Below are 26,894 nucleotides of genomic sequence, written 5' to 3'. Positions count from 1 at the left end.
TGCTCATTGCAGTCATCCTACTGGTCCACTGGGGTATCCGGAGCCCCCATTAGAATATGGTTCCTTCAGGGGAGGGGCTGCGTCTGTCTCACTTGCCCCGTACCCCAGAGCCTAGGACAGTGCCTAGCACGTAGTAACCCCTGGATGTGTATTTGCAGGAAGAAGGAACAGAAAGGGAAGTCTGGGGAGGTCAGGAAAGGTTTCTTAGAGGAGATAAGAAAAACCAGCTTTGATCCTGCAACTGGAGGTTTCTGGGCCTTAAAAATGACATCATTGGCTTGTGGGGAGGGGGTTGCTTCCTCCCAGGACTGGATTTTAATCTCCTTTGGGTCAGAAAAGCCTGATAGAAGCCGTGAACCCTCTCTCTATAAAGATGCATGAAGACAGGCAGGCACACGCTTCCATCCGGTTTCAGGGGCCCACTAACCCTGGAAAGCCAGGACTTACTTTCCCCGTCTCCCAGTTGCTTGAGAGCAGTGGCCCCCAGTCTTGGCCATACATTAGAATTATCCGGAGAGCCCTAAAACGTGCTGGTGCCTGCCCCGCCAATCCCCTCCCCCAAGCCCCTGAGATCCTGCTTTAATTGGCCTGGGGTGCAGCCTGGGCATTGGGTTTTTTTTTTTTTAAGCTTCCCAGGGGATTCTCATGTATTGAGACCCAGCATGGCCTGGTCCCTCTGCTCTGCGTGGGATGCAGGAAGGCCTGGGGTCCCGGGTGCAGCAGGTCCTGGCCGGGGAGAATCTCCCACGAAGCTTCCTGGACCTCTGCTCCATCCTCCACTTCCTGAAGGCACATGCCCCGCATCATTCACCAGAGAGCGATATCCACTGCGCAGAAGACTTTTGAGATCCTTGCCTTTCTCAGAGGGGCCAGAGAAAGCAGGGGACCACAGGTCACAGAGCAAAATCAGGGCTGCACACACAGTGGAGGACCTGCAGATTCCTGGTCCGGGCTTTTCTCTTTCCATCTGCTGTCCTGCCCCAGCTCACCGGGCCTTCCGCATAGAGACTGAAGGAGAACTGGACTCAGAGTCACACAGCAGCCCTTGGTTCCCACCCCTGGATCTGCTACATACGGGCCACGTAACCTACAGAGCTGCCTCCTTATCAGTGAACGGGGAGACTAAACCCACCCACCCCTCACAGGTGTGAAGGTGAAGTGCAACCAGGCTAGCACCTAGTAGGGCTCGATCCGTGCTGGCCCCCTGGCCCCCTCCTCCCTCCCACCCTCTCTGCCTGAAGATGCCAACTCTGCCACATCTTACCAGCTGTGTGGCTTTGGGCAATCACTTCACCCCTCTGCCTCAACTTTCCCACTTGTAAAATGGACTTAATAATGGGCTATGGTGAGGCTTACATGAGTCAGCATCCATAAAATGCCTGGCGCCTAGTAAGTGTCAAGTAAAAGCCACCAATTACGATGAGGATGATGATCCGGAAGTTGTTGATTTCATGACCAACAGTCTGAAGCCCTCTGGGGGCCTAGATCCAGCCTCCAGATACATGCCCAGCCTGGAGGCTTCTGTGCCAGAGAGTAACTACTGCTGCTCTCAGGCAACGGGGGTGGGGTGAAACAGGGCAGGGCTGGGCCACCTAAGGAAGGAGGCCTCTGCCCTCCACAGGGTGGGGGGGGCCTCTGTCCCTAAGCCTCCGGGCTGTGCCTCAGGGGCCTGCCTGAGACCTGGACGTCCAGCCAGTTTGATGAGTCAGACAACTGATCCCGTGGGAGCTCAGTCAGCTTGGAGACAAAGTGGAGTGAGAAAGCCTGGCCTGGCCATTCTACTCTGGAAACCTGCCTGTCAGCAGACACTCCACCTGCAAGCTGGTTCTTGGCCACCCAGCTCTGCAGTTCTCTGGACTTTGTCCTGACTGCCCGTGAAAAGAGACTGGTCACAGGTGGCTGTGTTTGTTTTCATGTGTGACAGGTGATGTGTTTCCTGAAACCCACGCTGACTCCAGGGGCTGGCTTTTTGACCTTCCTACTACCTTATTTTTCCATCTTGGGTCTTACCTTTTCCCCTTGTTGTTAAAACAGAAAAATAAAAATAAAAAGCTGTTACCCGGGACCTCCCTGGTGGCACAGTGGTTAAGAATCTGCCTGCCAATGCAGGGGCCACGGGTTCGAGCCCTGGTCCGGGAAGATCCCACACGCCGTGGAGCAACTAAGCCCGTACGCCACAACTACTAAGCCTGCTCTCTGGAGTCCGCAAGCTACAACTACTGAGCCTGCGTGCCACAACTACTGAAGCCTGTGCACCTAGAGCCCGTGCTCCGCAACAAGAGAAGCCACCGCAACGAGAAGCCCACGCACCACAACAAAGAGTAGCCCCTGCTCGCCGCAACTAGAGAAAGCCCGCGCGTGCAGCAATGAAAGACTCAACGCAGCCAAACATAAATTAAAAAAAAAAAAAAAAAAAAAGCTCCTACCCTGGCAACCAGAAAATCAGGAGGCCATAAAGCATGATTAGGATCTCACATTTCCTTCAAGACTTAGGTTTGAATCCCAGCTCTGCTTCCTCCTGTGTGACCTTAAGCAAGGGAGTTACTGAACCTCTCTCTGAGGCCAACGTCTCATCTCTAACATGGGGATACTAGCAGGACCCCCTGTCTCGTAGGGTTGTTGGGGGACTGAGATGGGGCAAATAAAGAGCTCTGGGGGCACTGTCAGCTGCTCACAACGCAAGTGAGCAAACCCCACCACCACCAACACCATGGGGTGGAAGAAACACATCCAGATCAGACCTCCCCAGGAATCCCAGGATTTTAGAGCCCAAGGCCTCCTGTTTGTCTTATAGAGGCTGAACCCAAGGAGCAATGATCCCAGGAGCCGGTGTGACAGGCTCCTGTTCCCCTGAGGACCTTAACAGCCTGAAGCTGGGACTGACCCCTGACATTTGGGGGAAGGAGGCCAGGGGTAGCAGAGGAATGCAGGCCACCAGCCACCCTGGCCAGACTATGGCAGTAGAGTGACAGCACTTTTTCATTTGTATAATGCCATTCCCACTGTCTCTCGTTTAATCTCTGTAACAACCCCCTGAGATATTACTACCCCTATTTAGAAGATGAAGAAACTGAGACTCAGGTTCAGTGACTTGCCTAAGGTCACACAAGTAAGTGGCTAAGCCCTGATTGAACTTCAGGTCTGACCTGAGACAAGAGCTCCTTTCTCTTCACCTGCTGCCAAAGTGAATTAGGTCAATGGCGGAGCCCGCCTGCTCCACCCTGCCACACCTCAGTCTGCTTGCCTGACACCTCATCTTACCCCAGTTCTGAGGCCTGACTCTTGGCTTCCGTCAGGAAGGAAAAGATCAGCCCCACCAATCCTGGCCACACTGTTCCTTCACTGGCTGATGAGGCCAACAGATGTGGTCCTTCCTTGCTTTTCTCTGAAACCCAAGCAATGAGACCAGAGGGCTTTCAGCATGAAGAAGGGGCCACTCTGACAGAGGGTGCAGTTTTGGGGAGAGCAGACACTTTGAAACTTGCAGCTTCCCCACCTGGCCCAACGCAGCCAAAGGTTCAAGTTGAGGTTGAGCCATAGTCTCTGACCTCTCCCTCTCCATGGCTCCCCTTCCTATTTTTTGCAGGCTGCTTGGGCCCCATGCAAACCCTGCTCCCTCTCAACCCCGGGTTCTAAGGCTTGTACACTCAGATTCACAGTGCTAGAAAAGCCTTGGACATCACCTACTTCAGTCTCCATTTGTAAGATGAAGAGACTGAGGCCCAGAGAGGACCACGAATCCCCACCCTCCTGGGGAGTGTATTTGTACAGGGCAGGGAGGGGACTGGTTAGAGCCGTCAGTACTTCCCAATGTGTTTCACATCACGACACATGTAGAGAAGTACACATATTCGTTCAGCACCCTGATGTGGACAGACAACACTGGGCCTGGTCTGAGGTGACCCACCCAGAGCTCTGTTCCCAGGGCTGAGGAGATAACCAGCCATTCGGGTACATCAGTTGGGAAGCCCTAAGTTAGAGAGATATTTAGGACTATATGAGAAGCTGCCCAGGAGCCCCACAGTCTAGGGGCCCTAACAAGAAGACCCAGATTCCCAGGTGGGCTCTCAGGGGTCAACTACCTTCTGAGGACCCCTCCCCAGCCCCATGGTGGGATGGAGAATAATGAACCAGTTCATAGTATGGACTTTGAATTGAGAGAGACCTAAATTCTAATCCCATTTCACAGAGATGTATAATCTTCGGCAAGCTGCCTACCCCACTGAGCCTCAGTGTCTTTATCTGTCAAATAGGGATATCAAGGCTTGTCCAGGAAGATGGTGGAATCAGCTTGCCAAAGCCTAGAAAGTAAGCATGACAGAGGCAGGAGTCTCTGAGAAGAGGTCATGTTAGGCAAAGAGTCCCTTCCTTACACGGCAGGAGGAGGGTATGCATAGAGACTCTCCCTTGAGATGTGGGACACACAAAGATTCCTACAAACTGACCCTGGAAAGTTATCGTCACCCAAGAACTTGAAATAGATGTCAGGCAGAGGGAGGACTGATGAAACGAATGTTAATGAAAGCATCCCCATGTGAGCGGTGCTTCACAGATCTTATCTTATTTAACCCCACATCCCCCTGCCACGTGAAGAGCATGGTTTCATCATCTCTGTTTTATAAGCAGGGTGTCTGGGGCTCAGGAAGGTGGTGGCACTTGCTTCAGTCACATGGAGGACAGTGTCCGAGCTGAACTTTGTCCTCCAGACCCTCTGACTCTGGAGTCCAATGTCCTACCTGTTTTGTGATACTGCTCCTTACTGCCAAGCCTTCTCACATGGGGTCACCCAGCATCAAAGCCCGTGGAATCAGAGTACCCAGGAGTGGGGCCAGGTGTCTGCAGGTGTAACAAGCACACAGGGGCTGTGGAACTCTTACCCTACACCAGCCAGCTATGGCAGTGGTGGGTGCAGAGGGCCAGGCTGAACCACCAGGATGTGAGTGAACCCAGGCCTAACCCTCAGAGGCGACCTCAAGGGGGCAGCAAGCCTCCCCCCAGAACCGCTCATGGGTCAGAAGGCCTGAGGGGTTGCCCTCCCAGAGGGCTCCCAAGAGGCCATCTCTGCTCAGTTTCCATCCTGAATCGATGCAGTTCTTTGACACCCCCCCCCCAACTCTGGCTGGGCCGGAGCTGGACACAGGAAGTGGATGGATGAAACCCATCCCTGCCCTCAGGGAGTGCTCAGTCTGGAGAAGGCAGAGACAGGAAACTAAGCAATTACACACCAGCATCATCATAAAGCAGCACGGTGATTCTGCCCAGCCTCCAGCTCTTCCTCTGTGGGACAGGATGGGCTCTTTAGAACACAGCCCTCAGTATTCGATAACAACAAAAGCTAATGTTTTTGCAGTTACTATTTGAGAGATTGTGCTAAGCGCTTCACATGGCTTACTTTATCCTTGCAATGACCCTATGAGGTAAGCACTGCTTTTAACCCCATTTCACAGTTGAAGAAACTGAGACTCAGGGTGAAGGGACTTGCCCATGGTTACACAGACCATAGGGCTGGGAGTTGAACCCCAAAACCTGACCCAGAGCCCCTGAGCATTACTGTCATGCTGCACTGCCTGCAGAAATGAAGTTATAAATGATACGTAATTAAAATAACCTCACCAAGGCCCAACCTACATTAACTGGGTTTCACAACACAGCCTCCAGACCCAGCCAACTGAAGACACTCTGGGAAGGCACTAGGCATCAGGGATCAGCTCACACACCCATCCCGGGGCCTGGCCAGCTGGGCACAGGTGGCTAACAAAGGGTTACCCTCTGGGTCAGGGCTGCGGAGATGGAGGCTGGGAGCTGGGTGTGGGGAGGCTGCGAGCTAGGTGTGGGCCCTCCGCAGGGTGGCAGGGTGATTAGGGAGAAGGAGGGGGGCTCTAATCAGGGACCTCACATGGCAGCAGTCACAGCACACACCCTCCAGACCCTGGGTTCAGAAAGGAAGAGATGGGGCCCCTGAGATGCCACCTCCTCTGAGCAGCCTTCCCAGAGCATCCTCCTGCACAGATGCTCATGGAGCACCATCTGGCAGCCCCAATCATCTTGGCATGAGCAGTTAGGGTGGGCATCGGACGAATGTGGGTTCAAACCCTGGCTCTGTCTACCCATCACTGTCACTTAACTTTTCTGAGCCTCAGTTCCCTCATCTGTAAAATGGGCTAATACTTCCTACTTCCCAAGCTGTACTTCTCAGCACCTTTCTAGGCTTAAGAGCTATTTTGGCTTTGGGGACATTTGATGAGAGAGAGACAGACAGAGAGGGAGGTGAGTGAGACACAGTAAAGGCAAAGTGCTGCACACACAGGTATACACAGGTACGTTTTCTCTCATGGGTCCTGGGGGGAAAACACAGAAAAGATGGAGAGTGAGGAGGGCAAGGGCAGGTCTGTAACTCCAAGAATTTGGAGGTGCAGTGTAGGGGGTAGAGAGGGTCTTCCACCTGAGACCCAGCTAGAGGCCACTCGGCCAGGGGAGGAGGGGGCACTGCAGGGCCTCTGGGCCCTCCCCACTCTGTCCTTCAGTCCCTCCGCCTCACCAGTGTCTTCCCCTCTGTACCTGTCCCTCTCTCTGTTGGTGGCTTCCTGCAGCCTTCTCCTCTGTCCGTCCCTCCCTGTTTCTGAGACCAGCTCTCAGGCCTCTCCCTCTCATATCCTGAGGGCCTCAGAGCACCCAGGGCACTCACTCCAGACACAGGGCCCGGACTCCAGCACAGCCAGTCCTCCCCGAGGCGGGCACCTGGCTCCAGGAAGGGGTGGCCCGGGGGCCCCATTTCCACAGTCAGCTGCAGGGGTCCAGGCCCTCCGGGGCTGGGAGGAAGGGCTGCACCTCCCACATGGCAGGCAGAGGCCAAGCCCCAAGTTCCCAGGCAGGGCGGCGGCCATTTAACCCACCCGGACACCTGGTAGTTGGGGCAGGAAAGCAGGTCACAGAGGAGACCAGCACAGCCTGTCAGGGATCCCTGTCCAGGGCTCCCTGGGCCTCTTGGGTCCTCAGGGATTGCTAAGGAGCAGGGCTGGGACGGCTCCAGCTCCCCTAGACTGGGCTCAGCCAGGGTGGCCTTGGGCCTCAACACCTGCCACACCCTCCAGAGATGCTCTGGCTTCAGAGGCATGGGAGACTGAAGGGGGCATTGGCTGTGGGGCAGGTAAAAAGAGAGGCAGGGGAGAGTGAGAGAGACAGAGGCAGAGATGAGGGAAGAGAGACAGAGAATGGCAGGCAGAGAAGGATAGACAGATCCCAGGTGAAGGGAGCCTCCCGTGCAGCCAGGGCTCCAGCCCACAGACCTCAGGGCCTCTCTGGTCTCCACGGGAAGCCCCCAGGGGGGGCCTGAAGCAAAAGCTCACCTGGCGTGCAGGCCTTGCTGGCCCAGGCAGGACCCCACCCTGGGAGCCAGCCCAGCTCTGCCCTGCAGCCCACCCGGGGTGTTCACCACCCTCCCGCCCCCAGTCTTCAACAATGGCCCATCCCTTCCCCAGACCATTCTTCTTAGCCTTGGCCTCCCCCAGATTCTGGGAGCGCCAAGCGGTGCTTGGACAAACACACCCACCCCGTCTCACACACACACACACACACACACACACACACACACACACACACACGCACGCACCCCTCCGGAGACTCGTGAGCAGGCTGGGTCTTTATCTCCAGAAAGGTGCTGGAGCCACTCCCAGGCCCTACAGGAGCTGAGGCAGGGTGAGGGACTTGACCTCTGCCCGCAGCGCCTAAGGCACAATGAGTACCCAGGTCCCACACAGCCCCATGGAATCCCCCCAACTCAAGCCCTGGGGAGGAAAGAGCAAAGCCCAGCCAGGTCCTCACTATCTCATTCCTCTCCCTTAAACCTCAGCTTCCCCCCCTCAGCAATGGGGACAGTCCCTACACCAGCCCCAGAAGCAGGGATACTGCCCCTGCAATCCTGGAGACCTAGGACTCCACCACCCTTGCCTTCTCTCAACCCACTTCCCACTCCCAACTCCAGGGGCGTGCCTACAGCAAAATTCCGCCAAGAATATGAGCACCCACTGAGGGCTGGGGTACGGGGCTGGGCAGGGAGGTCGTGAGTCCCCACTGTGGGCTTTGAAAAGTCCTTTCCCCTCTCTGGGATGACAGCAATTCACTCCTACCTTACAGGGAGGAGACAGGCTTGAGGAATCAGAATGCCCTAGCACAACAAAGGGAAGCATGTGATTATTATCACCTCAAGAAGGTTCCAGGCCAGAGAGAGGTAGGAGGGGTGTGTGCAGACAGACAGAAACGGAAAGGAAAGGGGCTTGGTCCTACTGGAAGGGGTCTGTGCCCCCAGTGAGCCCCAGGGGCCAGGGGTGGGGTTCTGAGAGTTCTCAGTGCAGGGACCTTGAGTCAGGCAGGGCTTCAGGCCTGGGCCGGCTCCCTGAGCTGCACAGGAAGCAACAAGTCCAGACGGATGGTGACCCCCTACGCCAGGCCCAGAGCCAAGAGCACAGCAGCCTGGTGAGCCTCCAGGTGGCCAGAGGGAAAGGGGGCTGTCTGTGTCGCAGCAGGAAAGCGGACATGGAAATGAACTGGGACTGGCCGGACTCCAGGCTCCTGTGAGGGAGCACGCAGCACTTCAGGTCACCTGGATTCCCACCCCCACTCCTCCAGCTCTCCCAGCAAGCCCTGTGTGACCCTGAGAACACAGGTCACAGGCGTATGCCCCCTCCACAGACCTGGAAACTGAGGCTCAGGAGGTACTGTGCCCAGGCTCACAACGTGAGGCTGGCAGAGCCTGTTTGGAGCTAATTCTGTCCCTCTGCCCAATCCTTCCCCTGTTATCTGCCTAGGATATCTCCCAGCCAGAGAAGATAGAGTTCAGGCCTGACACCAATGCCCAACCAGACACCCATCCCAGGGGATCGGGTGGGTGGAGGAGGAATGAAACCCAAGCTGATTGCAGGCAAGGGGAGGGATCTGCACTTCCCGAGCACCTGGAACCCAAGAGACATCAGCGGCAGGTGTTTTGCATATTGCATCTCACGCCAGCCTCACAGTGGTTGGTGAGGAAGATAGCTTTCTTATTTTTATAAAGAAGCCAGTGGTTAGAGAAGAGAAGTGGCTTGCTCGGGTGGGGCGGGGGGGGGAGGGGGGCCAAAGTATGAGTCACAGGTCTGAGGCTGACCCTGAGGGACTCAGCTGTCCCCAGCCCATGCAGACCCAGCGCCCTGAGCCCTGCCAGCCTGGCAGACCCCCCAGGGCTTGGGCCCAATGGAACCACAGTCCCTGCTCTCATGGCCACCCTGGTGAGTTATCTAACCCTGTTAGCCAGTTTACTCATTGGACAGAACCCAAGACAGTTGAGTTGGCTTGGCCACAGGGAAGAAGGTGGCTAGAACTGGGTCTGGAGGGACAAGGAAGATGCAGATCAGGAGATAAGGGATGAGCTGAGGGCATTCAGGCTGAACCACAGGGCAGGGGCACCGAGGCCTGAGAGGCTGGAAAATTCTGTATCGTGTATCTGGAGGGCAGGCACAGTCCTCAGAGCAACCAGGAGCTGAGGTGGGAGGGGGACCATGGCCAGACCCCCCCTTCCCACCAGGGACCTCAAATGTCCGGGTCTGGGCAGGAACCGGTAACACGGACAGCCTGGACCACCCTATCTTCCTTCTCCACGGTTTCTGGCCCAGAGTGAGGATCTCCGGCCAGCGTTTCCCGGGGTCCTGGGCCCCTGGCACCCAAGAGCCACCACCCCAACTAAGAGCCCTGGGATCCACAACCCTGAGCTGAGAATAGAGGAGCCCAGAGTTCTCCCTCTTTACTCAGGATGCAGCTTGGGGTGATGGACCAGCCTCAGGATGGGGAGCAAAGACAACACAGGTTCAAGTCCTGGCTCTATCCCCTCCTTAGCTGTAGGATCCTGGGCATCTCACTCACAGCCTCTGTCGTGATCTGTAAAATGGGCTCAGTAATAATACCCTCCCTGCCTATTTCATAAGGTGCTGGGAGGCTTGCAGGAGTAAGTACGTGAGAAAATGTCCACTGCTAAAAGCTATAAAGCATAAGGTATCATTCTGAGGTGAAGGAAGCATGATTTGAACGGGTCTCCTGGTGGCTGGGCCAGGGTCCTCCCACTGCAAGACCCTGAGTCCCAGGGGAGCCCTGCCCCTCGGGCTGACCCTCTTTGCATGGATGGTGGTGGAGCACAGGCTGAGTCCCCCACATCCCAGCTCCTTCTGTCCAGGATCCGCTGCCACTCGAGACCAGGGGGCCCAGCCTTGGAGTTTGGAACTGAAAGCCCAGCTCTGCCTCCTTCAGCTGTGACGTTGGGCAAGTCATTTCAGCCCTGGGAGCCTCAGTTCCCTCATCTGTAAATGGGGGCTGATGATAACCTCTGCTGGGGGGAGGGTGCTGCTGGGAGGATGACCTGACATCACGGCTGCAAAGTGCCCAGGGCCGGGCCTGGCACACATCAGATGCTCAACAGGTGAGGGTTCTCTCCCCTCCCTCTGCTGTGCCCACCACACAGTGCCCAGGCTCAACCAGAGAAAGTTTCTAGCCTCCCGGAAAAGTGACCCAGAACAATAACTGGGAACATGAACTGGCTGGAGAACACTGGATCTCAGAAGAAGATCACGTTGCTGAGTGGTTAGTGGGGGTAAAAAGTAGAGCAAGACCCTGGCTCAGAGATGATGGGGAACCTTCCTTCCCAGCCCCCTCCCTTGGAGTCCCCCAGGGCAGGCACAGGGTTCAGGAAGGCACCTCTGCTCCTGCATCCCACCTGCATGAGGTAAGCCCAGAGAGTGTGTGTGTGTGTGTTGGTTGTTGGGGGGGGGGGGGGTCGGGTGGGGAATGAGATTCAGGAGGAGCAGGGAGAGGTGACAAGGCCAGGGGTCCTGTATTAGCGCTCCTGCCGGCTTTCAGAGCATCCCTGGATCTATCAGATCGCCTGTCAGAGCCTCAGTTTTCCTTTCTGTAAAATGGGGATGGGGGTAATCATCTTATCCTCTTGCACATGGCTACTGGAGAGTGCATACTGGAGAAGGGGTGATGAAGTGGGGGTAGGGGGAGGGTGAGTTCAGATCTCACACAAGCCTTTATTAAACAAGGCAAGGTTCCTACGGGCAGCAGCTCCAGGCGCTGAAATTCACTACACAGCCTCCCCTGCCCCAATCCACTACTCCATTGGTTCTCAAAGTGTGGTCCCACACCCAGAGCAGCAGCATCTCCTGGGAACATGTTAGCGACACACATTCCTAGGCTGCGCCCCAGACCAATGGAACCGGAAACTCTGGGGGTATGATCTGTGCTTTAACAAACCCTCCAGGAGACTCTGAGGTATATCAGGGTTTGAGAACCACTGCACCAGCCCATGACCCCCCCAAGCCCTACTCCAGAGAAACCTCCTCCTACCGACTCATCTCACTTTCCCTGGCTCCCAGAAGGCTGTTGGGGAGGAAGGAGTCACCATGGAGAGAGGTCATTAAAGAGTAAAGATCCCATAATTAGTTAATGACACCGCAGGCTCCCGGAGAGGAGGAGGGTCCAAAGTCAGACTACAGTGGAGGAGGAAAAGCTCCTCCATATCTGTCTTTCTCTTTCTGTCTGACTCCTGTGCACCCACACACGCCCCAAGAGCCTGCTCCCTTCCCTCCGTGAGCTTGCTCATCAGCACAGAGGGACAGACAGTGCCTCTCGCCCCAGGAGAGCTGGAGCCACATGTGCGGGTACGCGCTGGTGCGTATCAGGGAAAGGGCTTTCCCCCAAGAATCTGGTCCTTGGACCTTGAGTTCAAAAACCATCTGACGAGACAGCCACTTCGAAGAATTCAGTCTGTGAAGATCATTAAAGTTGAGAACAAAACAGACGTATGGACCAGCTGGTCACTATAGCAATGTGGGTACTAATGAAAAATTCTAAACAGCCTAAGTGTGCAACAGCAGGGGAATGCTTAACTGGGTCACGGCAGATCCACGTGGTATGATACTAGGGAGCCGGGAAACACGCTGTGGAAGAATATTGAATAACGTGGAAAAATCCTCCCGCTACAATGTTAACCTAAAAACGGCAGCACAGGAAGTGGTTCATAGGGTATGATCCCCAATCGTGTGTGTGTGTGTGTGAGTGTGTGTGTGTGTGTGAACACCAAACTGTTCACAGGACATCTCTGAGCGGTTATTTCCTCCTTTGCATCTGTTCTTCACCCTCCAACTTTTCCCACAAAACTATGTCTTCAATGGGCCTTTTTTTAAAGGGTCCATTGGTTCAGGTAGAGATGAAGGCTTTTTTTAAAAGCTGACAGAAATGGATTGGGATTGACATACACACACTACAATGTATAAAATAGATAAGTCACAGGAACCTACTGTACTGCACAGGGAACAGTGCTCAACACTCTGTAATGACCAAAATGGGGAAAGAATCTAAAAAAGAGTGGGTATATGTATAACTGATTCACTAACACAACATTGTAAATCAACTATGCTCCAATAAAAATTAGCAAAATAAACAACAACAAAACGTTGACAGAAATGTCTCTTTCTGGCCTGAGGGTGGGGCGGGGCGCTACGAGGGAGGTCTGGTTACCCTCCCCCACACCCAGAGAGCCTTCATACTCCACATGGTCCCCAAGTGGTCCCCAAAGCATGATCAGGACCAACAAGTCAAGGGAGAGTGGGTTTGTTCAAATTCTACACAATATTTTTTAAGAGTCAGATATGTCCAGACATGAAAGGTAGTGAGCTCTCCAAGCCTTGAGGTGTGCGAGCAAAGGCTGAATGTTGTCCATGGGATCGGACTGAGTAGGTAGGTTGACTCAATGAACTATAATGCTGCTCGCAAGACTATGATCTTGTGAATCTAGTCACGAGCCTCCATCTTTGCCCTCATGCTAAGCCAAAAGCACCCAGGTTGAGGCTGGGCTCAGACTGTCCTATAGAGGACCAGGCCCATAGAGGCCTAAGGCCCTCCTGACCCCCAGATCTCCAAACAGCCCTGGAAAGCTCCTTCACTCCAGACCGGGGACCTCGGTCTTTGGGAAGGAGGACTCTGTCATTTCCTCAAAGGGGTGGAAGGCGCAGCGTTCATTCATCACTATCACCCTCATCAACCTCTGGCTTGTATGGAAGGAGTTTTACGTGCTGGGCCCACCACTAAGCATTTTACCCAGAGCCATTATCTCATTTAATCCTCACCGAAATTGGTGAGATAGGGGATCAGAGGGCCATTTGAGAGCCCCTGAATGACACAGCCTCCTGCCGCAGTTACTCCTCTGCTGTGAGTTCAGAGAGGTCAAAGGGTCAGGGAGGTGACTTGCCTACGTGACCGTCAGTGACCCAGGGCCTAGCTAGCCACCCACTCATTTGCGGTGGGATCTTAGACAAATCAGTCATCCCCCAGCCCCACTGAGTTTCTATTTCCTTTATAAATGAGGACGTCTCATCATGTCCCCTTGCAACAACATTCTAATATTCCACATCCTAAGACAGCGGGTGGGAGAGTAATTTTCCAACTTCAGTAGTAGAATTACTCATTGCTATCATTATTGTTAGCAACGTCAAATTAACATCGAGTGTGTGCCTACCAGGCATCACTGGAAGCGCCCTGTACTTATGAGGAGGAACACATATTTCTCTCTCCACTTGTTTCCCTGAGGAGGGACCTCTACAGGGAGAACACCTCTGGCCTCGCTCCACCCACTTCTTCACTTCAGGCCAGGACCCCAGCAGTGGGTTATCTGATTGGTTCATCTGGGAGACGTACTGGGCACGCTCGGCGGCTGCCCGCAGGCAGTGTTCATTCCGGGCTGCTCCTCAGCATAATACCAGGCCCTGCAAGGAGGCTGGCCCCTGTTCAGAGTTGCCTGTGACCGGACCGTAACTCTGCCAGTTCCAGGGCAGACGGTTAGCCAGCCCTCTGGGGACTGGATCTAAAGCCACGTTCTCGGGGCTTCCTTTGGAGCTCCATCTTTGTCAACTGTTCTTTTCACTTGGTTCCAAATTCAGAAGAAGAGGGCTTCCCTCGCAACTTAAACAAGTCCTTTAACCTTCGTGGCACCGCTCTGAATTATGTCTTATTATTATCCCCATTTTACACGTGAAGAAAGTAAGCCCGTCGGCGTCAAGGATTGTTGAAAAGCTTTCTAAACACCAGGCGGCACTTGGGGTGTGTCCACCACAATGGAAGCTGGATTATGATCCCATTCAGAATCTGACTCTTGTCTCCCTCCAAAGACACTCAGTCTTCTGAGGCTTGACAAACTGACATTCACTTCAAAGCAACACCCGACCCCCTTTTGAAATAAATATGATTTATTAACAACAACAAGATCTTCAATATGATCCCACGTTCATATAATGCATTTTTGTTTAAATATATATAGTACGTTTTTTGATAGCTTTATTGTGTAAGTGTGTTCTTTCTTTCTTGAGCATAAAAATTATATGGGCTTACTGCAGAAGATTCAGAAAATGGGGAAGAGTAAAAAAAAAGTCTGTAATGTGACCTAGATAATCCCATTATGTGTATATTTAAATGTTTCACCTACTTTTTAGCCTTGTTGAGTGCCATTGCGGGGGGGCTGCCCTGTCGTTCTGTGTCTGCAGTACCTCTGTGACAGTGTGGGAACCTGCCCACCTACTGTGGCTGTCTCAGGGCAGGAGAACAGGCTGGGCACCCAGAAGTCCTTTCCCTGAATAAAACCCTGCAGCTCCACACTGTCATATCACATGTGCCTGTCTTACAAGAGCCAAGTGCAGCAAATGCAGGATAATAGAGTTTTGCAGCCCAAAAAGGGATGCAACTTGCCCAAGGTCACATGGCAAGTAAAGGATGAGCTGGGATCAGAACCCAGGTCTCCAAATTCCCAGACTCAAGCCATTCACCAAAGACTGCCCCCAAAGACTTAAATCCTGCTTCCTATTAATAGCAACGCTATCCAAAACATCTGGTCCATATAAAGCACTCACTATGTGCCAGGCACGTCTCACAAACGCTTCACGTACATTGATTCGTATCATTTTCAAACAACCCTATGAAGTAAGTGTTATAACCAACTCCATGTTAGATGCTGAAACTGATGTACAGAGGGGTTAAGACACTTGCCTAAGGTCTCACCCAGCAGGTAAAGAGCAGAGGCAGAAATGAGCATCCCTGGGCAGTTTGATTCCAGAGTCCACGACATTGCCTATGGTTCGTCCTCCACTCTCCTGGGCCAGGGCCAGCTGGACCCCGGGCAGGCTTCTGGAGCATTTCTGCCTGAGGAGTAAGCAAACTGGCCTAGGAGGTCACATCCCTGGAGCAGCTCACTCTGCAACGTCACAGCAGAGCCAGGAGCCGAACCCAGGCTTCCTAATGCCCAGCTTCTGGCACTTCGTCCACTTTCCTGCATGGGTCCTATGAGCCTAGATCCAGAATCTTCAGGAACTTCCACCCCAGATCACCTCTTGACAGAGAAGGGAAAGTCAGGGGTGGGGCCCAAAGAAAGGCAGAAGCTCCCACTTCCAGGAAAGAAGCCAGAGGAGAGAGTGGCGGGGCCCCCCAGAGCTGCCCACCTGGTGGTCTCCAGGGATAATGTCAGGGGTGGGCCTCCTGGAGGGCATCCTCCCATCCCCCAGCCCTGCGCCCACGCCTTACGGGGCAGGAACACCTTCCACAAATAACTGCCGACCTGAACGTGCCTTTTCTGGCTGAGTCGGGCTTCACTAAGGGCCAGAGTGGCTCCCACAGGCTGGGGCTGGAGGAAGTTGGGCTCTTCCCCTCTTAGGAGGGGAAAGGCTGGGCCTCATGAGGGAAGCCGGAGCCCGGGCTGAAGAAATCCCAGGCCAGCCACACCATTCCCACCTCCCTGGACCCCGGTTGCAGGCACGGGACGGGCAGGCCTGAAGGGCAAGGCAGGGGCATCCAGACCCTGCTTCCCAGCTCCGCCTTTGCCAAAAGGAGCCACCGAGGATCTGGCTCTGAACTGGGTCCTACTGGGCCACCCTGAGGAGAATCACTTATTCATTCAACCAACATTTCCTGAGTGCCCGCTGTGGGCCAGGCCTTGTACCAGGAGTCGGGACACAGAGATGGATGGGGCAGTCCCTGGCTGGGAGGGTTCACAGAGATACTCCATATGCCACCAAACAGCAGCAAAGAGGCAAGTACTCAGTGTAGGCAAGCGCAGAGGAAAGAGGGGAAGGGAAAGGAGGGGTTTTGGAGAAAGTCTGCCACTGACGTTCAGACCTACTTCCCCTCAGGAAGCTCAGAGTCACGGTGGGGAGACCCAGCCACCCCCAGGAAGAGCACCACGCAGGTGGAAATGACTGGTGTCTTGGAGCACGTACACACACGCTGGAGAGGCACAGAGGGCCCATACGGAAGGCTGGCGCTCTGGGGAATGTCTCTGGGAGCCTGAGAAGCAGCCTAGTATAAGCCTTGAAGACTGGCCAGGTGCAGAAAATAAGGGCAGCAGCAGCTCTCATTCATGGAGGATACACCGTGTGTAGGTAGAAAATTGCTAAGCGTTTCACATGCACTTTTTTTTTTTTTTTTTTTTTTGCGGTATGCGGGCCTCTCACTGTTGTGGCCTCTCCCGTTGCGGAGCACAGGCTCCGGACGCGCAGGCTCAGTGGCCATGGCTCACGGGCCCAGCCGCTCCGCGGCATGTGGGATCTTCCCAGACCGGGGCACGAACCCGTGTCCCCCTGCATCGGCAGGCGGACTCTCAACCACTGCGCCACCAGGGAAGCCCCAACACATGCACTTCTTTGTTTTATCCTCACGTCACCCTATGAAGTAGTTACCATTATTATCCCCAATTTAGAGATTCAGAAACTGAGGCTCAGAAAGGGTCAAATAGCTAGGAATGGTCAGGGCCAAGATTTTGCTCCAAGTCCCCAACTCTTCACCACCATGCTGTACCATCTCCCTAATCTGTGGACAGGCAGAAGGTAGACAAGGGTGCTTCAGGTGGGGGGCAGGCAAGGTTAGGAGGTGGAATTGTCCAGTTCCACTCTGTATTGAGACCCTGTGTTGTATGTGTGTGTGTGTGTGTGTGGTGTGTGTGTGTGCACTCACATGTGCCCTACTTTACAAACGACAGAGTCCAGGTTACAGAATCCCCTGAGAGCCACGTAAAGAATAGGCCATTAGCAGAGGATGGAAGGAATGCCCAGAGAGGAGAAGGAACTCATGAAAGGTCACACAGCCTGTAAACGGAAGAGCTGGAACCAGAAGACAGGCCTCTTCCCTCACCTCAGCTGCGTCTCCGTGTGAGTACGGAGTGAATCAGCTGCTGACAGGAAAACCACGGTGTAGGGGGAGCCCCAGGGCTGAGTCAGGAACCAGACAGCCCCCAGACACCAGCGGGGCCGTCACAGAGGCCCTGGGCCTGTGGCTGGCCTCCTCACAGGCAGCATCAGGGGCCGAAGGGAAGAGGGAAGCAAGTGTAGCATGAAGCTCGGCCAATGTTTACCTCCAGGCTTCCCTCCTAGCCCCTCAGATCCAGGCTTAGAGGAAGGGAAGCCGGTGGGCAGGGCAGTTCCTGCTGAGATTAAACCGGACCCCCTACCCTGGCCCCGGCCTGTCACACACAGGGGCCCAGGCTCTTCCCTCCCGCCCGCCTCTCACACAGCCATCTCCTGACTGTCTGATTCTTCCGTGAAATCATAACCGCCCCCTGAGTTTCCCGTGGGGTGGAGGAAGTGGGTTTAAAGATTTGGAGCGGGGGGTCAATGCTGAGCCAAAACCAGGGGGTGTCAGCTGGCCCCAGATGCTCCAAATCGAAAGGAATGCTCGGGGCTTGGGGCTGCTCTGCCCTGGGCCAGGAGGGGCTGTCTGGTCCTCGGGGTGAACAGGGGCTGCATCCCCAGGGTTGGAGGGTAAGAGAAGGGGGTGAGGCGCTTCCAGGAAGTGGTTCAAAAGTCTGAGGCCATAGAGAGAGGGGACTGCCCCACATTGCAGGAACTTCAGAGGAGCCCTGGAGGAACCCAAAATCCACCCCCCTACCGCATGTGGGAACTTTGTGCCCCCGCTGGCTAACCTCTCACCCTGGCCTTCCCTGGGCTGGGACTGAGAGGGAAGAGCTGCAGGCACTTCTTTCCAGCTGCCCTGCTCTCCCTCTGCCCCAGGCCCTGCTGACTGGCTCAAGTTCCCTCCACTCGGCCCAGAGGCCTCCCCTTCATGGGCAAACACACAGCCTTCTTGGGCGGCTCCCTCTCTATCACTCTGTAGCACTTGTCACCCTCCCCAGTGCCTTTACCCACCCAATCCAGCCACCTTCCTGAGCACCTGCTATGTACCAGGGTCTAGGCTCCATGGGGGATCGAAAGAAACAAAGGGCACCCACTGGGACACTTGCTCCCCCTCCCCTCCAACAGTGCCTTTCCTATCCCCCAGCTGCAGACATCCCCAAAGCCCCCCAGGCCCCTGCTTCCCCATCATCACAGCCATCGGTTCGTTATCCCTTGACCACTGGGTCCTGCACCCCAGCGCATCTGGCAAGACTATCTTTCCAAAAGTGCCACCCTGATTATGTCATCCCCCTGCTCAGAAACCTTCAGCGGCCCTCACTTTCTACAAATCAAATCCAAACATCTCACCTTGGCATTCAAGGTCCTCTACAAGTTGATCCAACCGACCATTCCCCCTTCGCATCCCTGCACGGTCCCAGCTCTTCAGCCAGACTGATCAATCTAACAGTTTCCTAAAAATCCCCTGAACCCTCTGGTTCCCTTTCCCATCGGATCTGAACCCTGGTCTTGGTGGTTGTAAAAGTACCGAAGCTGTGCTCAGTGTCTGCTATATAGTATGTGGGCTACTTTCAAACAAGGTTGAAAAAAAAAAAATCCCCTGAACACACTGACCTCCTTGCCTTCCCCTCGGCATCCTCCTCTTCCCAAAACACTATATTTGCTGTGGCTACTGAAACCTTTGCAATCTTTAGGGCCCACTCAAAACTCCACTTCCTCCATGAAGCTTTCCTAAAGATCCCTCTGACCCTTCATCTATCTCCTATCAGAGTCCCCTTGTCTAAGTTCCTCACCAGATGGTAAGCAACTAAGGATGGGGTCAGTGTGTCATCGTCCGTCATTCATCACGTGGGATGGAGGGGTGCTAGGAGGACTTTCCAGTAGATGTTTACTAAGCACTGTTGGAAATGAACATCTCCTCCCTGCCCCCCTCACAGGCAACGCCTACTGACCCCTCTCCCTCCCCACCAGACCAAACTCTAATCTTAAGCCACTCAAATGCTTGGAGAGGGGAGTCTGGGGCCCCAAGTTGATCCAAGCCCAACCAGGACTTGGGATCCCAGGCAGAAAGTCCCGTTCAAGTCTCACCACCTCCCTTTCTCCCGTGTCTCACCTGCCCTGAGCACCACCCTCCCATACATACACACGCTGTTTCCTCCACATAGCACAGCCCTCAGTCAAACTCTGTCCCATAGTGTTTTCCAGCTGGTTCCACAGTATAGGGCTCATCTCCCCAGGAGATGCAGGGAGCCAGCCACCTTCAGTGCCCAACCCTGATCAAACAGATAAAAGGTGCCCACACTGGCCCTCACCTCCACCCTGAGCCAAGCATGCAATGGAAGAGCTGGATTCTGGCCACCAGAGCAGTACAAACCCATGAGACCTCATCTGGCCTTGAGCTCTGGGTGTGAGTTATCCTCTCCAGCAGAGGCATGGTGGGGATGGAGACCTCACTGTCAGCAACTCAAAATGAGGGCAGAACCCAGAGGCTAGTTCACCTCTGTATCACCTAGCTCCATCTAATATATAGTAGGTGCCAAGTAAACATTTGGGGGTTTATTTAACGAGACACCTAACAACTGCAAGCAATACTACTGAAAACTCAGCTACTCTTTGGTCCAGATGACACATTCCCCAACCCCAAAATGGACAAAGTGATGCTGGTGGCAGGTGGCAAGTTTTGGCTCTCACAAGGTCAAGAGGAGCTGCAGCCAGCCCTCCAAAAACAGCCTCATTCCCAGGCAAGAAGCCAGTCTATCACCTGCCCATCCACATCAGAGCAGCTGTCATACAATGAGGCCTCACTGGGTGCCTGGCGCCTTGCTAAGCACTATATACACATTATTCTATTAAGTCCTCACTACTACCGTTGAGTACCATCACTACCCCCATTTAACAGATGAGGAAACTGAAGCTTGAAGGGGGAGTGGAATCCAAATTTGGTCCCAAGTCCTTGACCACTGAACTAGGCTGCCCAACTACTATGGCCCTGGCACAGAGCACCTACCGCCACCAGGGACAAAAACCTCCAGCCCAAGGAAGGGACCCTGCACATGCAGCAAGAGCCCCGGCTCTGGGCTTGACTCTGGGCCCAATGTTTGCGGGGTTTTCCCTTGTCTTCCCCACTCACCCGGATAAGAACTTGTCCCCTAGTTGCCGCCAGGGGCCTCCCAAGCCAGCTCACTTGGAAAAGCCCTGGGAGGGGGACAAATGCCCTGCTGAGTTTCCCACCCCAAGTCTTACTAGGCTCTCAGAGCTGGGGGGAAGGGGAGGCTGAAACCTCCCTGACTTGGACACCCACCCCACCCCCATCCCCCCGGCTCTGCCCCCGGTTCCCAGGCCTGTGGGTTCAAGTCCCATGCGAGGAACTAGTGTGACCTTTAAAGCAATTCGCTTCACGCTCGCAGAGAGTTCACTTTGCTCAGTGTCACTCTGCAGGGAGACAAACTGTAGTCTGGGCGACGCAATCCGAATACCTGTTGAGTCCGCTCTCACCTGCCAGCCTCACCTTCCGGGGTTTCAGTGAGAAAGGGCAGTAAGAACACGGAGTCCACCTAGTCCAACCTCCTCCTTTTACTGGAACCCGAGAGGTCCAGGGTAAGGTGGGGGTACGCGCCCAGGGTCACACAGCTGGAGCACGAGGGAGCCGGAGAACTGGGGGTCAGGACTTGGGAACTTAATTAAGCTCCTTCTCACCCACCAGCTGCCTTCTTGGCCCGACCTGTCACTTGTTGCGAGAAAACTGCCCGAGCGGCCTCTGGAAGTGGGGACGAAAACTAACTTTGCTCGTGGTTGCCGGCAGGCCTCCCCCGACCCCCTTCTCACCTGCTGGCTCTGTTTTTTGCTCCGCGCTGCAAGCCTGGCGTCACCCGCTCGCGCCCCAGTCAGCGTCCGACTGCGCAGCCCTGGGTTCAGTAGCTCGATCGTCGCCCTCCCGGCAGTCGTCGGGGAACGCCGAGGCTTCGGCCAGGCCCCGCCCTCCGGAGGCCACGCCCCAGACACACCCCCTCGGCCTCCAGACTTGGGCCCGCCAGCCCCGCCCCCAGACCCTGCAGGAATGTTGACTGGCTTCCAGCCGGATCGGGCTCTGTCCGCTACGGCCTCCCTGCTCTAACCGGCCAGCCCCGGCCCGGGTCCTTCGGGGGATGGAGCTACGCCCCTCGCCCCGCCCCGCTACGGCCCAACTTCACCCTGTGGATGGGGCCCTCCCTGGGCCTGCCTCCTCGGCCGGGTCTTCTGCGCCCCTCCAGGCCCCGGGCCCTGCCCGGATAAAGCCTTGTCTGGGTGGGCATGAGCCTCAACCCTGCCGGGTGGGAAACCTCACTCCCAGCGCTTCCTAACGGTCCCGCCCCTCCTCGGCCTTCCTCAGCCTTCCCACGCTCCTCCCAGGCCGCTGGCCACTTCCCTAGGCCCTCCCACCACCCCCGCCTCCGACTCCCTCTCCTCAGGGCTTATCCCCGCCCCCGGCCCTCCTAGCATGAGGCCTCTCCCCAGGAACGCCCCTTCCTCGCTTCACCGCCTCCCTAATCTTGCCCTGCCCTACACTGGCAACCCTACCCGAGGCAGGCAGGCCTCCGGATCCCCACGCTGGCATTCCGGGGCGGGTGTATCCGGGTGCAACCGGGGAACGGCGTGGGAGCGGTTTGCGTTCCAAGTCCGGGCCTCTACCAGGAGGTGGCTTGGGCCCAGGCACTTTTTGAAAATACTAACAGCTACCACTGATTGAACTTGCGCCAGGGGCCAGGCTGTGTGCCAAGCTGTGGCTTAGAAACGTACTTTAAAAGTACTGGCCGTTGAGTTTGCACAGCTCTGTGCAGATGTTGCGCCCATGTTACCAATGAGCAACCTGAGGCTTAGAGAAGGGAAGTCACGGTCTCTGAGTCTCACAAGGCTGGTGAGCAGGACCCAGTCCCAGGCCGTGAGTCACAAGGCTTGATGCTGCACCAGCTTGCCTGGACTGGCCCCTGGAGGAGTAGCCCGGACCAGCCGTCTGCCGAGGCAGTGCTAGCAGGCTGCCAGAGGTAAGGGAGAAGGCATGGGTTGATGAGCTGGGGGGCAGCAGGGGCTGCTGTTCCATCCCTGAGAAGCTGGCTTTCTCCCTTGAGAGGAAGTGGCTCAGAATTAAGATGGGCTGCAAAAGATCTCCGGATGGCTGTGGTACCCCCACCTGCATCCCAGCCCTCCACACACCCAGACCCCAGGGACCAGCGTCAGGTCCCTGGGTTATGACCAGAGCCATTGAGCTGTGCAGCTGACAAAGCTCTTTCACTCCCATTATCTCACTGGCATTTCACAAGGACACCATTGTGGGGAAGGTATGATTGTGCCAGTTTTGCATGGGTGGAGTAGGGCGGGGAGCTGGATCCCCGCCCAGCACGGTGGTTCCCGAAGCAGGTCTTTGGACCCGCAGCAGCAGCAGCATCTGGAAACTTGTTAGGAGTGTGTGTTGGGGGCCCCATCCCAGATCTACTGAGCAAGAAACTCTGGGGGATGAGCCTAGCAGTTTGCTTTGTCAAGGCTTCAAGGTGATTCTGAATCACACTTCAGTTTGAGAACCACTGTTTAGCATAAAGGTGAAGAAGTCAGGGTGCTCTGAGAATCACACAGACCAAGTAGCCTCCTGGGAGCCTTGTGACCCAAGGCAAGGCAAGGAAGGTACTTAACCCCTCTAGACTGAGCCCTTAAAAGGGATATCATGGGGCTTCCCTGGTGGCGCAGTGGTTGAGAGTCCGCCTGCTGATGCAGGGGACACGGGTTCGTGCCCCGGTCCGGGAAGGTCCCACATGCCGCCGAGCGGCTGGGCCTGTGAACCATGGCCGCTGAGCCTGCACGTCTGGAGCCTGTGCTCCGCAACGGGAGAGGCCACAACAGTGAGAGGCCCGCGTACCACAAAAAAAAAAAAAAAAAAAGGATATCATGATAATAAAAATAATAGCAATCTCGAGGGTGGCTGTTGAGGCTTAAATGTGGAAGGGCTCGTGAAGTGTTTCTCCTCTCTTGGACACTGTGCATGCTCAGTAAGTAAATGTTTTCTTTCCAGTAAAAAGTCCCTTTCATAGAATCTCCACACCAAGCCGGAGGAGTGGGGCTGGGGAGTTCTTTAAGCCCAGAAGTGTCCCATACTGTTGCCCTTCCCACAGAAGGACACCATCTTTCCTGCAAGGGGCCAAGAGCCTAAAAAGCTCTAGATGATGTCGATGCTACGGGTCCAGAGACCATACTTCGGGAACCACAGTGCTATTCTGTCTTGGCCTGGACTCCATCTCCCACCCTAGCCAATCCGTGAAAAATGGGCATGAAATACCTTCCTCTCCTACCTTGCTCCGGATACCCTCCCCTCAAGCTGGGGGTGTTGGTGATGGTGATTGGCAGGTGGCAAAACAGCTGGATTCCATCAGCAATGCACCCCTTCCCCCAGGCAGGCATTAGATCACATGAGTCCCTTCTGCCACCCCTTCCTGTCTCTGTCACTCCAGATTAGAGATAGAGGCAGCTGGGGCAACATGGAGGGCAGTCTGCAGGCAGCTTCTGGAATCTCTGCCAGACTCTCCCACCATCCTTTGCAGCCTATAGAAGAGGGTCTCCTATAGGAGTTACAGCCTGGGGCACTGGTCCTGTACCACAGAGCTACTCTGACATGTTGATAGCGAAAACCGAGCCCCACATATATATCTAAACGTTTAACAGGCTGTAAAATAAAATATGTCTATTCTCCTGCCTTGAGAAATATTCTTTCTAATGACCAAGGAGGCCATGTTGAAATTTAGAATCCTTGTACTCTTTGTAATTCTATGCAGGGACATGGTGGGTGTAGGGGTGAGTCAGCCCTGACACTAGTCTTCAGCACACCCACCCTAATTCTCTTCCTAGCACCATCTGTGTCCTGTGTCACAAGTAGCCTAGGACTCAGGCCTGTGAACACCTCAGCACACATGCCCAAACTCTGTCCACACACCTTGCCTATAGCTACCACTCAAGTCACCCCTCTAGGGGTGCACACGGGGCCATGTTGTACCCTCAGATGGATGGACCTGGAAAAGTCGCTTGTGTAAGCCCTAAAACTGGGCTTGGGCCATTTAGGCAGAGATTTCTAGGTTTTTAGATACCTGAAGCATGATGGAGGAGGAGGGTGGGGTGCAGGCTTTGGGTGGACACAGGTGGATTTCCTGTCCAGGTCTGTGGGTGGCACTGCCATTCAGCTTTGTCTTCCCAGCACCCAGCGTAATGCTAGGCACACATTGGGAGCTTAACGGACAGTCAATGAGTAGATGTGTGTCTCAGTTATTTACTGAAATGTCAAATTGGGTTGGTTTTTCAGCATTTCCTCTCTTCCAGCGGGAGTCAGGCTTCACCATGACTTACCTTGGTCATTTTTCTAGGCAGAGAGCACAGCCACCTCTAGTGAGAGATTACTTCCATCTTTTGGGAAATTCTCCAGTCCATTCCAGAGGTGAAACCAGGAGTTTTGGAGGCAGGAAAAGGGGCAAGAAGAACCACTCTAGGGAGTTCTCTGGTGGCCTAGTGGTTAGGGTTACAGGCTTTCACTGTTGTGGCCTGGGTTCAGTCGCTGGTCGGGGAACTGACATCCCTCAAGCCACATGGCATGGCCAAAAAATATCAAATGGCCAACTTGGAGGTAGGGGAGATGGTGGTTATAAGACCTCAAAAGGGTATGGCCATGGGGTTCCCAGCCTCCCAAAGATTCTCCACCCCAAAGGTGGCAAAGCAGGAGATCTGAAGGTCCTTGTGGACAAGAACATGGGTGTCAGGGTCTCATCGGTGCCTGGGCCTAGGAAAAGCCCCAAGGCTCTTGTACAGCTCTGGGAGGAAAGAGGAGGAGAGGGATGGGGGAGAGTGGTGCATCTGTTTCCTATCGTTATGTAACAAACCACCCAGTCATTTATTTAGCCCATAAATCTGTCATTTGGGGTACTTTCAGTGGGGAAGGCTTATCTCTGCTCTAGACAATATCAGCTGATTCAGCTGGAGGTTGAGGATCCATTTTCTTTTTTTTTTTTTTTTTTTTTGCGGTACGCGGGCGTCTCACTGTTGTGGCCTCTCCCGTTGCGGAGCACAGGCTCCGGACGCACAGGCTCAGCGGCCATGGCTCACGGGCCCAGCCGCTCCGCGGCATGTGGGATCTTCCCGGACTGGGGCACGAACCCGTGTCCCCTGCATCAGCAGGCGGACTCTCAACCACTGCGCCACCAGGGAAGCCCGAGGATCCATTTTCAAGATGGTGCACTCACTCAGCTGGCTAGCAAGTTGGTGCTGGCTGTCAGCTGGGAGCTCAGCTAGAGCTGGCGCCCAAGGCCTCAGTTCCTCTCGATGAGGCCTCTCGGCAGGCTGCTGGGGCCTCTTCACAGTAAGATGGCTGGGTTTCAAGAGCTAACAGAGAACAAGATAGAAGCATATGGCGTTTTATGGCGTTTTATGACCTAGCCTCAGAAATCATGTAGTATCACTTCCTTTGTATTCTATGAGCAGAGGCAATTACAAAAACCCACCTGGTTCAAGGGGAGGGGACATAGTCTCCTTCTCTTGATGAGGGGTGGCAAAGTTCTAGAAGCGCTTGCAGGGCAGAAGATATAGTTGCAGATATTCTAGTTGGTGGGAAACTCAATCTGGAAAACACAGTCTGTCCCAAGTGGGACCTCAGAATGACTGGAGTAGATATTCCTCTGGTGGGAGCTGAGAGTCTGAATTCAGCTGATTTAAAGCAAAAGGTGCCCAATCTTTTCTTACACAACCATTTGTGCACAAATGAATCAGAAGTCTGGCAGCAGGCACTTAGTCCTGAGTGTTTAGGTTACTTAGGATCATCCTTCTTCAGAGGGTACTCAGAACAGATTTAGCACCTCCCTCCCTTCGACCTGCATGGTTTCCTTAAAATTATAAACTTAAATAGCACCCCTGCATCCTCATAACAACAACCCTAGGAGGTACATACTATTACGATGCCCATTTCCAAGATGTGGGAATGGAGGCATTGAGAAGGTAAGTAACCAGCTCAAGGTCATACAACTAGTAAGTGACAGAGGAAAGAGAAGTGATAGTTTATAGCCAACTTAGTTTTCGGTTGCAGAAATTGACCGTAACAGGAAAAGCCCAAGTTGCATAAGACCTAGGTACCCAGATTCTGATCACCAACACTAAGCCATGTGGTCTACTCCTAAAGGCTCACACTGCATCAAAGAGCACCCCCCAGGGCCTTGAAAGGACCCTGCTTCCTGCCTGAGAAGCAGAAAGAATGCTGGTCCCGGGCGCTTGACATAAATCTGCTCCATACTCTGTCCTCTCGCCGGGTCTTGGGCCAGGAAATGGTTAATAGCAATTTATCAAGCCTGAGTCTATTGCTAAGCACAGTAACTCCTGCATTTGAATGGGTTCAACAGGGCCGGGGCCTTTCTTCTCCAAAGAGCTGGATGAGGATCTAAACTCTGAGCCCCTTATAGCTGGGTTGTAGCTGGGACAGGATCCAAGTTCCCACCAAAGAGGCCAAGCCATTGATTTTTTTCCATCTCAGCCGTTTAACAAAGATCATTTAGACCCCTGCTCAAATCCCACCCTGCCCCCTGCTACATCTGAAGTTCCAGGGGTTAATCTCACGCAGCCCTGGCCTCAATGGGGCTCTCAGCACAGTGGGCAAGCTGACCCAGAAACCAGTGCAGTGGTGCCCCCTGGTGTTACAATACCAAGAGCAACGGC

At 54.5% G+C, this 26,894-nt stretch overlaps 1 protein-coding gene across 2 annotated transcripts in view; it reads right to left on the bottom strand.

The window, feature by feature from the left end:
• CD82 (CD82 molecule) overlaps window positions 1-21,561 on the bottom strand; it is a 52,169-nt gene extending 30,608 nt beyond the window's left edge. The window contains exon 1 of one of the 2 annotated variants that reach the window (XM_032640079.1): window positions 21,012-21,561. The gene's annotated coding sequence lies outside the window, so the exon portion shown is untranslated. The remainder of the gene's footprint in view (window positions 1-21,011) is intronic. The other variant, XM_032640078.1, reaches the window with a different exon arrangement.
• Between the last annotated feature and the right edge of the window lie 5,333 nt (window positions 21,562-26,894).

This window comes from Phocoena sinus, chromosome 8 (genome assembly GCF_008692025.1).
Source record: "Phocoena sinus isolate mPhoSin1 chromosome 8, mPhoSin1.pri, whole genome shotgun sequence".
NCBI lineage: Eukaryota > Metazoa > Chordata > Mammalia > Artiodactyla > Phocoenidae > Phocoena > Phocoena sinus.
The sequence above is the reverse complement of the archived record's forward strand: the minus strand, read 5'-3'. Positions and strand labels throughout refer to the sequence as shown.